Raw genomic sequence first — 12,669 nt, 5'->3', positions numbered from 1 at the left:
ACCCCCAAGAACTAAAGAGGTTCCTCGATTAACCCCACCTCCTATGGGGTTATTGGAAGAACCTTTTGGAGGCATTTTTTCAGTACCAACAACCCTAAGGTTCTTCAAGGAAACTTTGAGGATATTAGAAGAACCCTTGTTGATCCCATCATTTTTTAGAGCTAGCTACATGCCAATGATTTGTTTAGCATAGCAACGTTGAATGAACGTTGAATTAATATAATGATTAGAATTAATGACTGGGTCAAAACATTTAAGTGATAATGCCCGAGAAGCAGGTGTTTGGAGGACATATTGGCACGGGTGTTGTTAGGCCAGAGACGAATTGTATTATTATGTATAGGCTATTGTTTAGGTTGTGTATAATGATATTTGAACCAGAATAGACCATGATAGACTTCTTCTTTGAAAAGAATACAGCTATGTCAAATACTCTTTCCATAAATTGTTCTAGTCTTGAACTTTATAAATTAATGTTATCAAGGACATAGTTTTTAATTAGGGCGAAACAAAAAGATCACGTTCATTATTTATTATCTTAAATCTCTTGCCAGTATTCTCACGGTCAAGGCAAACGCAGACATGCACACAGCACAAAGCGTGCCGGGTTAGGCTAGACGGGATACAACTTTAGTCAACATTTTCTTTTGGCAGCCGGTTAGGAAAATTAACGTAGCAAGTTAGGATAATTAACGTAGCAAGTTAGGAGAATTAGGTTAGGTTTAGGGTTAGCTAAAACGCAAAAACAAAACAAATTTTGACGTCAATTTGACAAAAACTGTATCCCATCTAGGCATTATAAGCGTGCCGTTGCAGTATTTTACGTCACGACGTGTTTGCACTGACGCGATTGCGTTGCACTTCCATGTCCATATTTGGAGAGTTCAGCTGTTTTGTTTCCATGGAGACGTTATGGAGCAGTGTCGGGGTTTTGAGCTGGAAGATTTTCCCGGAAAAAGACAAAGCAGGGCAGAAAGAGCGAGTGGAATCCGAGAGAACCGTTGTTGTCGACAAACAAACAGTCTTTCGCTCCAGGAATTCCATCTTAATAGATGTACTCTTTCAAATGAATGTTACATTGGCAGTTGCCACGCTGTGCACGTTTATTATCAGTTTATCTTCTTGGCTATGCAGAACAGCATGCTGCCCGCTCCTACCATGACTATTCTATTCTCGATGCTAGAATATAATCGCCTGTTCTGTTCAAAAATTGCCTCAGAATTGGCCGTTGCCATGTAGCCTACAGACAGCATCAGAAAGATAACATGACTTTTTTCCTTAATAAAAGGAATGCACATTTCTGATTCATATCAGTTTGCATTATGCGTCTACATTCCTCTTCTTCCTCTTCTTCTTCCTCTTCTTCTTCTTCTTCTCCTTCAATAAACGGCATTGCATGATGACATACATCAAGGTTCAGTTCTTCTGCATACTTTAGGATTAAAGAAAGCATCATATCTCATAGGAGCTTACTTTAGGATTAAAGAAAGCGTATTCATGTGTACTTAGAGCAACATGGTATTTGTGCCAGAAGACTGAAATTAAAATGGCATTCTTGCCAGAAACTGAAATCAAATTGGTATTCGTGCTAGAAGGCTGAAATCAAAATGGTATTTGTACCAGAAGACTGAAATCTAAATGATATTTGCGCCAGATGACTGTCATTCTGTGCACGAAATCCTGCTGACCTGAGCAATTATTCAATAGAGTGACAAGACTTCTTCGTTAATCACGTCATTGATGCCCATTCCAGTGGCAAACATCTCCCTGTATGCTTGGAGATTTATTTCCTCTGCTAAAAATGATGATGAGGTAGGCTATATGCCATAACATTGTGTGTGTGTGTGTGTGTGTGTGTGTATGTGTGTGTGTATGTGTGTGTGTGTGTATGCATGTGTGTGAGTGTGTGTGTGTATGTGTGTGTGTGTGTATGTGTGTATGTGTGTGTGTGTATGTGTGTGGGTGCGTGTGTGAGTGAGCTTGTGCATTTTCTTATTCAGTGAGGCTCAAATGTGAGCAGTAGAGGGAGCTGTAAAAAGGGGATTCTCTCTCGCCATTCACATACTGTGCATGTTAGGTCTATCTACTCAGGAGGTCTTGTATAAACCTGAACCAAAATAGATAGGTGATATTCACTGAAAACTTAACTGACAAATCACACTGACTGTACAATACATTAGGAACACCTGCTCTTTCCATTCCATTGACTGACCAGGTGAATGTAGGTGAAAGCTATGATCCCTTATGGACGTCACCTGTTAAATCCACCTCTTTCAGTGTAGATGAAGGGGAGGAGACAGGTTAAATAAGGCTTTTTAAGCCTTGAGACAATACAGCCCCATAGTGGAGATGTCATAATACCCATAAAACCTAGCGGTCAAACAGGGAAATGGTTCCAATCGTTTTTCCACCATTCATTTTTCCCATTGGGGATTTTAGAAACACTTAAAATAAGGGCTGTGTTTCGTGTAGGTTTACCCTGGCCTGATGTATTGATAACCATGTAAATCTCTATCAGACAAGGTGACTTTTATCAATATATTCGGCTCTATTTACTCGAAAATGCTAATTAGCAAGAAAGTAGACATCATGCAAAACTACAAATCCCTGCCAGCTCCTGCAAGTCATCTCTAACTGACACCTTTTGATAACAGGTAATGTTAATAATAATAATAATAATTTTAAACTTGCCTAAGACAGTTCACAGAATTGTCAATTTAAAGAAATGTAGCCAATTTATTCATTACTACATTTAGCTAACATTAGATAGTTAATCCAGTGATTCTTACCTTTGCCTCAATTCGGCAGTCTCGTCCAGATCATCATGGCATTTGTAGTTCTTTATGATAGCAACATTAGCAGCTAATTAGCATTTCATTTCTGGGAGGTAAATACAGGCCAATATATTGATAAAAGTCTCCTTGTCCTAGAGAGATTTACACGGTTATCAATACGTCACACCAGGGTAAGCCTACACGAAACACAGCCCTTATTTTAAGTGTTTCTAAAATCTCCTATGGGAAAAATGAATGGTGGAAAAACGATTGGAACCATTTCCTTGTTCGACTGCAGGTTTTATGGGTATTATGACTCATACTGTGGTACTCTATACAGACTTGGATTGTGTATGTGTGCCATTCAGAGGGTGAATGGGCAAGACAAAATATACACTACATGACCGAAAGTATGTGGACACCTGCTCGTCGAGCATCTCATTCCAAAATCATGGGCATTAATATGGAGTTGGTCCCCCCTTTTCTGCTATAACAGCCTCCACTCTTCTGGGAAGGCTTTCCACTAGATGTTGGAACATTGCTGCGGGGACTTGCTTCCATTCAGCCACAAGAGCATTAGTGAGGTCGGGCACTGATGTTGGGCGATTAGGCCTGGCTCGCAGTCGGCGTTCCAATTCATCCCAAAGGTGATCGATGGGGTTGAGGTCAGGGCTCTGTGCAGGCCAGTCAAGTTTTTCCACACCGATCTCAACAAACCATTTCTGTATGGACTTCGCTTTGTGCATGGGGGCATTGTCATGCTGAAACAGGAAAGGGCCTTCCCCACACTGTTGCCACAAAGTTGGAAACACAGAATCGACAAGAATGTCATTGTTTACTGTAGCGTTAAGATTTTCCTTCACTGGAACTAAGAGGCCTAGCACGAACCATGAAAAACAGCCCCAGACCATTATTCCTCCTCCACCAAACTTTACAGTTGGCACAATGCATTGTGGCAGGTAGCGTTCTCCTGGCATCCGCCAAACCCAGATTCGTCCGTCGGACTGCCAGATGGTGAAGCGTGATTCATCACTCCAGAGAACACGTTTCCACTGCTCCAGAGTCCAATGCTGGCGAGCTTTACACCACTCCAGCCGACGCTCGGCATTGCGCATGGTGATCTTAGGCTTGTGTGTGTCGGCTTCCTGAACTGAACATTTTAGATTACTGGATATAAATGGATCTCTGAATGTTCTACAGCGACTGAACCACTCTCTCCTGCTGCGTTACGATGTCAGGATTCCAGGTATATGCGTTGTTAGTGTCTGTGACGTAGGGTTCAGCCAGGAGTTGATGGACAGTCCGAAGAGCGAATGAAATGGTAGGAGGGACATCCCAGCTTCAAGCGGTGTCAGATTTCACATCCTGCATCACACAGGCAGAAGAGACATACTTCTGTGTCCGTGAGACTCAGGGCTACCGCTCAATGCAAGCCATTTCGATCTAAGGTGTCCACATATCAATTTATAAGAGAAAATGTCAGTTGGAACCGGTAACAGAACCACGCAGGTCCCCAAAACAGGGGACTTTACGTCTAAGAGGTTGTGCCTTTGAACGGGGTATGGTAGTGGGTGCCAGGCGCACCGATTTGAGGGTGTCAAGAACTGCAACGCTGCAGGGTTTTTCACGCTCAACAGTTTCCCGTGTGTATCAGAAATGGTCCACCACCCAAAGGACATCCAGCCAACTTGGCACATCTGTGGGAAGCATTGGAGTCAACATGGGCAAGCATCCCTGTGGAACGCGTTCGACACCTTGCCCTGATGAATTGAGGATGTTCTGAGGGCAAAAGGGGGTAAAACTCAATATTAGGAAGGTGTTCCTAATGTTTTGTACACTCAGTGTATATTCTATGTACTTACTATTACAATACCTACTCTTAAAGTAGGCCTAATAGTATACAACCTTTCTTCTTCCCTCTTGAGTTGTTTACACATATCCCACAGATAAACCCAAATGCACAGCCTTCCTTTAAAAGAGTGGAGTGAGGAGTGAAGCTAAGTGGAAAAGGTTTCATAGGTTTGGGATGGGGCCAATGACAGGTTTGGGATGGGGCCACAGACAGATTTGGGATGGGGCCAATGACAGGTTTGGGATGGGGCCAATGACAGGTTTGGGACGGGGCTAATAACAGGTTTGGGATGGGGCTAATAACAGGTTTGGGATGGGGCCAATGACAGGTTTGGGATGGGGCTAATAACAGGTTTGGGATGGGGCTAATAACAGGTTTGGGATGGGGCCAATGACAGGTTTGGGACCAGGCTAATAACAGGTTTGGGATGGGGTCAATGACAGGTTTGGGATGGGGCCAATGACAGGTTTGGGATGGGGTCAATGACAGGTTTGGGATGGGGCTAATAACAGGTTTGGGATGGGGCCAATGACAGGTTTGGGACCAGGCTAATAACAGGTTTGGGATGGGGCTAATAACAGGTTTGGGATGGGGCTAATAACAGGTTTGGGATGGGGTCAATGACAGGTTTGGGACCAGGCTAATAACAGGTTTGGGATGGGGTCAATGACAGGTTTGGGATGGGGCCAATGACAGGTTTGGGATGGGGCCAATGACAGGTTTGGGATGGGGCCAATGACAGGTTTGGGATGGGGCTAATGACAGGTTTGGGATGGGGTCAATGACAGGTTTGGGATGGGGCTAATAACAGGTTTGGGATGGGGCCAATGACAGGTTTGGGACCAGGCTAATGACAGGTTTGGGATGGGGCTAATAACAGGTTTGGGACGGGGCTAATGACAGGTTTGGGATGGGGCCAATGACAGGTTTGGGATGGGGCTAATAACAGGTTTGGGACGGGGCTAATGACAGGTTTGGGATGGGGCCAATGACAGGTTTGGGACCAGGCTAATAACAGGTTTGGGATGGGGCTAATAACAGGTTTGGGACGGGGCTAATAACAGGTTTGGGATGGGGCTAATAACAGGTTTGGGATGGGGCCAATGACAGGTTTGGGATGGGGCTAATAACAGGTTTGGGACGGGGCTAATAACAGGTTTGGGATGGGGCTAATGACAGGTTAGGGACCAGGCTAATAACAGGTTTGGGATGGGGCCAATGACAGGTTTGGGATGGGGCTAATGACAGGTTTGGGATGGGGCTAATGACAGGTTTGGAATGGGGCTAATGACAGGTTTGGGATGGGGCCAATGACAGGTTTGGGACCAGGCTAATAACAGGTTTGGGATGGGGCTAATAACAGGTTTGGGATGGGGCTAATAACAGGTTTGGGACCAGGCTAATAACAGGTTTGGGACGGGGCTAATGACAGGTTTGGGATGGGGCCAATGACAGGTTTGGGATGGGACCAATGACAGGTTTGGGATGACAGGTTTTGAATGACAGATTTGGGATGGGGCCACAGAAAGATTTGGGATAGGGCCACACACAGGTTTGGGATGGTGTCACGACTTCCGCCGAGGCTGCCTCCCCTCCTGGTTCGGGCAGGTTTTGGCGTTCGTCGTCACCGGAGTTGTAGCTACTGCCGATCCCATTCTCATCACTCCACTTGTCTTGTCTTGTCAATCACACACACCTGGTGCACATTCCCCTAATTAGTCTGTGTATAAGTGTTCCCTCTGCCCCCTTGTCTTTGTGAGTGATTGTTCTATGTGGGAGGAGAGTAGCTCGGTTGAGATACTCTCTCATTTATTTTGCCAGGGTTGATTTTCCCCTGTGTCATTACATTTATTGTATTTTCTGAGACTGTGTTTGGTCAGGGAGGATTGTTTCCCCCGTACCTGTTTCGATTGCCGTCGTAGGCGCATTGTATGTCTGGAAGGAATCAATTCTGCATCCGGTTATTTTACTACTGCGCCTGACTCCGTCCATCATTCACCACAGATGGAGCCAATGACAGGTTTGGTACCAGGCAACAGAGAGGTTTGGGATTGGGCCAATGTTCCCTCAAATTTTTTTCAGGCACTGAGCAAATGTCAGGTCCTGAGTGCAAACTTGAACATTGTGAAAGTTCCGTGCAACTTCCAGCGCACGTTTACTGTGAACACTGAGGCTGTACCCATTTTAACTTACAGTTTTAACAGTGGTCAAGTAGGCTACTGTGGCTATTTGATCATAATGTAGGCCTACCAGTGTGGCCTACTATAAAAACCAATGGAGAAAATGCATCCCATAATATTTTAACATGGAAATAGCTGTTCTATCATCATCTCACAGTATCAACTTTGCTGTAGCTTTCTTTTACTCCTGCTACGTTACTGCAGACACGGTCATCTGAGCCATCCGATTGGCCAGCGGTAGGCCCATAGTGCACTTGATTCGCTCTCTGGGCCCGCCGGGAAGGCAGAGTTTGTACACGTGAAATGTTCAAAAATGGCAACAGTTCGCCTTCCCGGCGCGCAGGGCAACTGAATCAGGTGCACCTCCCGCCAACAGCCCAAGACAAATAAAACAAATAGGAACACAAGGCTTTATCGTTGGGTTTTTTACAGAAATGTTTGGCCATTGACTAGGAATGCCTTGGAGATCAACCAGTCGATCGCTATCGACCGGTTGGTGACCACTGCTCTAGAATGTTGAGTGAAGTTCAAGCTCTTGCTTCTCTCTGTGGGCTGATATTTCTGCATAGCAGTCCATAGGAGCTGCACGGCAGTCTCAGGCGTAGCTTACATTGCCTTGCAAAAGTATTCATCCCCCTTGGCATTTTTCCTATTTTGTTGCATTACAACCTGTAATTTAAATTGATTTTTATTTGGATTTAATTTAATGGACATACACAAAATAGTCCAAATTGGTGAAGTGAAATTAAAAAAATAACTTATTTCAAAAAATTCTAAAAAATAAATAACTGAAAAGTGGTGCGTGCTTATGTATTCACCCCCTTTGCTATGAAGCCCCTAAATAAGATCTGGTGCAACCAATTACCTTCAGAAGTCACATAATTAGTTAAATAAAGTCCACCTGTGTGCAATCTAAGTGTCACATGATCTGTCACATGATCTCAGTATATTTACACCTGTTCTGAAAGGCCCCAGAGTCTGCAACACCACTAAGCAAGGGGCACCACCAAGCAAGCGGCACCATGAAGACCAAGGAGCTCTCCAAACAGGTCAGGGACAAAGTTGTGGAGAAGTACAGATCAGGGTTGGGTGATAAAAAAATATCTGAAACTTTGAACATCCCACGGAGCACCATTAAATCCATAATAAAAAAATGGAAAGAATATGGCACCTCAACAAACCTGCCAAGAGAGGGCCGCCCACCATAACTCACGGACCAGGCAAGGCATTAATCAGAGAGGCAACAAAGAGACCAAAGATAACCCTGAAGGAGCTGCAAAGCTCCACAGCGGAGATTGGAGTATCTGTCCATAGGACCACTTTAAGCCGTACACTCCACAGAGCTGGGCAGAAAAAAGCCATTGCTTAAAGAAAAAAATAAGCAAACACGTTTGGTGTTCGCCAAAAGGCATGTGGGAGACTCCCCAAACATATGGAAGAAGGTACTCTGGTCAGATGAGACAAAAATTGAGCTTTTTGGCCATCAAGGAAAACGCTATGTCTGGCGCAAACCCAACACCTCTCATCACCCCGAGAACACCATCCCATGTTTTTCATTGGCAGGGACTGGGAAACTGGTCAGAATTGAAGGAATGATGGATGGCGCTAAATACAGGGAAATTCTTGAGGGAAACCTGTTTCAGTCTTCCAGAGATTTAAGACTGGGACGGAGGTTCACCTTCCAGCAGGACAATGACCCTAAGCATACTGCTTGAGAGCAAAACTTGAGTAGTTTAAAGGGAAACATTTAAATGTCTTGGAATGGCCTAGTCAAAGCCCAGACCTCAATCCAATTGAGAATCTGTGGTATGACTTAAAGATTGCTGTACACCAGCGGAACCCATCCAACTTGAAGGAGCTGGAGCAGTTTTGCCTTGAAGAATGGGCAAAAATCCCAGTGGCTAGATGTGCCAAGCTTATAGAGACATACCCCAAGAGACTTGCAGCTGTAATTGCTGCAAAAGGTGGCTCCACAAAGTATTGACTTTGGGGGGGGGTGAATAGTTATGCACGCTCAAGTTTTCTATTTTTTGTCTTATTTCTTGTTTATTTCACACCCAAAAATATTTTGCATCTTCGAAGTGGTACGCATGTTGTGTAAATCAAATGATACAACCCCCCCAAAAATCCATTTTAATTCCAGGTTGTAAGGCAACAAATTAGGAAAAATGCCAAGGGGGGTGAATACTTTCGCAAGCCACTGTAGAGGGAACATTGGATGGGGCCAATGACAGATTTGGGATGAGGCCAATGACAGATTTGGGATGAGGCCATCGACAGGTTTGGGATGGGGCCAATGACAGGTTTGGGATGGGGCCAATGACAGATTTGGGATGAGGCCATTGACAGGTTTGGGACCAGGCCACAGACAGGTTTGGGATGGGGCCAATGACAGGTTTGGGATGGGGCCAACGACAGGTTTGGTACCAGGCCACAGACAGGCTTGGGATGGGGCCAATGACAGATTTAGGATGGGGCGAATGATAGATTTGGGACCAAGCCACAGACAGGTTTGGATGGGACCAATGACAGGTTTGGTACCAGGCCAATTACAGGTTTGGGATGGGGCCAATGACAGGTTTGGGACAAGGCCACAGACAGGTTTGGGATGGGGCCAATGACAGGTTTGGGATGGGGCCAATGACAGCTTTGGGATGGGGCCACAGACAGGTTTGGGATGGGGCCAATAACAGGTTTGGGACCAGGCCACAAACAGGTTTGGGATGGGGCCAATGACACGTTTAGGATGGGGTCAATTGCAGGTTTGGGATGGGGCCAATTACATATTTGTGATGGGACCAATGACAGGTTTGGGATGGGGCCACTGACAGGTTTGGGATAGGGCCAATGACAGGTTTGGGACTAGGCCACAGACAGGTTTGGGATGGGGCCAATGACAGGTTTGGGATGAGATAAATGACAGGTTTGGGACCAGGCCACAGACAGATTTGGGATGGGCCCAATGACAGATTTTGGATGGGGCCAATGACAGGTTTGGGACCAGGTTACAGACAGGATTGGGATGGGGCCAATGACAGATTTCAGACCAGGCCATAGACCGTTTTACGATGGGGCCAATGACAGGTTTGGACCAGGCCACAGACAGGTTTGGGATGGGGCCAATGACAGGTTTGGGACCAGGCCTATAACAGGTTTGGGATGGGGCCAATGACAGGTTTGGGACCAGGCCACAGACAGGTTTGGGATGGGCCCAATGACAGGTTTGGGACCAGGCCTATAACAGGTTTGGGATGGGGCCAATGACAGGTTTGGGACCAGGCCACAGACAGGTTTGGGATTGGCCCAATGACAGGTTTGGGACCAGGCCTATAACAGGTTTGGGATGGGGCCAATGACAGGTTTGGGACCAGGCCACAAACAGGTTTGGGATGGGGCCAATGACAGGTTTGGGACCAGGCCACAGACAGGTTTGGGACCAGGCCACAGACAGGTTTGGGATGGGGCCAATGACAGGTTTGGGACCAGGCCTATAACAGGTTTGGGATGGGGCCAATGACATGTTTGGGACCAGGCCACAGACAGGTTTGGAATGGGGCCAATGACAGGTTTGGGACCAGGCCACAGACCGTTTTGGGATGGGCCCAATGACAGGTTTGGGACCAGGCCTATAACAGGTTTGGGATGGGGCCAATGACAGGTTTGGGACCAGGCCACAGACAGGTTTGGGATGGGCCCAATGACAGGTTTGGGACCAGGCCTATAACAGGTGTGGGATGGGGCCAATGACAGGTTTGGGACCAGGCCACAGACAGGTTTGGGATTGGCCCAATGACAGGTTTGGGACCAGGCCTATAACAGGTTTGGGATGGGGCCAATGACAGGTTTGGGACCAGGCCACAAACAGGTTTGGGATGGGGCCAATGACAGGTTTGGGACCAGGCCACAGACAGGTTTGGGACCAGGCCACAGACAGGTTTGGGATGGGGCCAATGACAGGTTTGGGACCAGGCCTATAACAGGTTTGGGATGGGGCCAATGACATGTTTGGGACCAGGCCACAGACAGGTTTGGGATGGGGCCAATGACAGGTTTGGGACCAGGCCACAGACCGTTTTGGGATGGGCCCAATGACAGGTTTGGAACCAGGCCTATAACAGGTTTGGGATGGGGCCAATGACAGGTTTGGGACCAGGCCACAGACAGGTTTGGGATGGGCCCAATGACAGGTTTGGGACCAGGCCTATAACAGGTTTGGGATGGGGCCAATGACAGGTTTGGGACCAGGCCACAGACAGGTTTGGGATGGGGCCAATGACAGGTTTGGGATGGTGCCAATGACAGGTTTGGGACCAGGCCACAGACAGGTTTGGGATCAGGCCACAGACAGGTTTGGGACCAGGCCACAGACAGGTTTGGGATGGGGCCAATGACAGGTTTGGGACCAGGCCTATAACAGGTTTGGGATGGGGCCAATGACAGGTTTGGGACCAGGCCACAGACAGGTTTGGGATGGGGCCAATGACAGGTTTGGGACCAGGCCACAGACAGGTTTGGGATGGGGCCAATGACAGGTTTGGGACCAGGCCACAGACAGGTTTGGGACCAGGCCACAGACAGGTTTGGGACCAGGCCACAGACAGGTTTGGGATGGGGCCAATGACAGGTTTGGGACCAGGTCTATAACAGGTTTGGGATGGGGCCAATGACAGGTTTGGGACCAGGCCACAGACAGGTTTGGGATGGGGCCAATGACAGGTTTGGGACCAGGCCACAGACAGGTTTGGGACCAGGCCACAGACATGTTTGGGACCAGGCCACAGACAGGTTTGGGATGGGGCCAATGACAGGTTTGGGACCAGGCCACAGACAGGTTTGGGATGGGGCCAATGACAGGTTTGGGATGGGGCCAATGACAGGTTTGGGACCAGGCCACAGACAGGTTTCTATATTATCCTTCCATACGATACAGTATCCTGTATAGTTATGTATCCATTTTGTTTTAACTCATACAGTGAAAACCTGATGTAATACTCCTGTTATATTGTTTGTATGTTGCATGCTGTCTTTTATGTTAAAAGGAGCCCACAAAACAAAATGTAGGCCTACATTCGTATACAATGAATACCTATGCTTCATAATAAAGCATATTTGAAACAGTTTCCTATGTACTATTTATTTTCAAATATTTCAAAGACATTTCCAGGTGGAAATCTTAATGTTACATAATGCACCTGTAATTCCATACAGGTCTCTGAATAGTTTTCTACTCGTCTTACATACAGTCCTATCTTACTGTAATAGTGTGCCCTTAGTTTATCCTAAGGGCATGATCTCACCCTCCTATTCCTCATGATCAGTCTCCTATTCCCTCTCTGTGATATTCCTAAGGATGTGCTATATTTACAGGGATAAATCAACGTCATGTGAGTTTGGAAGGCATCGTCACCCGACGCGGGTGACGCCACAGCTCTGAGAACATGGAAGGGGGGGAAAAGCAACCTTGTGCTGTTGGTGGAATTAGTTTGTGTGTGGAATCAGATGATCGTAAGCACAGAGGAATGGGCATAGCAATATACTGGAATGTCTTTGTTGTCGTAAGCTACATGTAAAACTGTTCCGTATCCCAGTTACACCTCAGAGGACATCTTTATGGCCCCCCATTAAATCAACGCATCAGTTGACTGTTAGGAGACTTATAGGCACAGGTGGATGGGAGAAACATGGCCGTCTGTTTGTCCAGTACTGCAGCTATCTAACCCGATGAATAGACGCTGATCAGGGGTGTCATGCACCAAACATGTTTGAGGAGGGACGGGTGGCTAAAGTTAGATATTTTTTTTGCATTTATTCGGAACACTATATTTCTGTCCTTTAATGTGTCAAATTAAGTTAATTAAATTAA

Source organism: Coregonus clupeaformis, chromosome 36 (genome assembly GCF_020615455.1).
Source record: "Coregonus clupeaformis isolate EN_2021a chromosome 36, ASM2061545v1, whole genome shotgun sequence".
Classification (NCBI taxonomy): domain Eukaryota; kingdom Metazoa; phylum Chordata; class Actinopteri; order Salmoniformes; family Salmonidae; genus Coregonus; species Coregonus clupeaformis.
Note: the sequence above shows the minus strand (reverse complement) of the source record.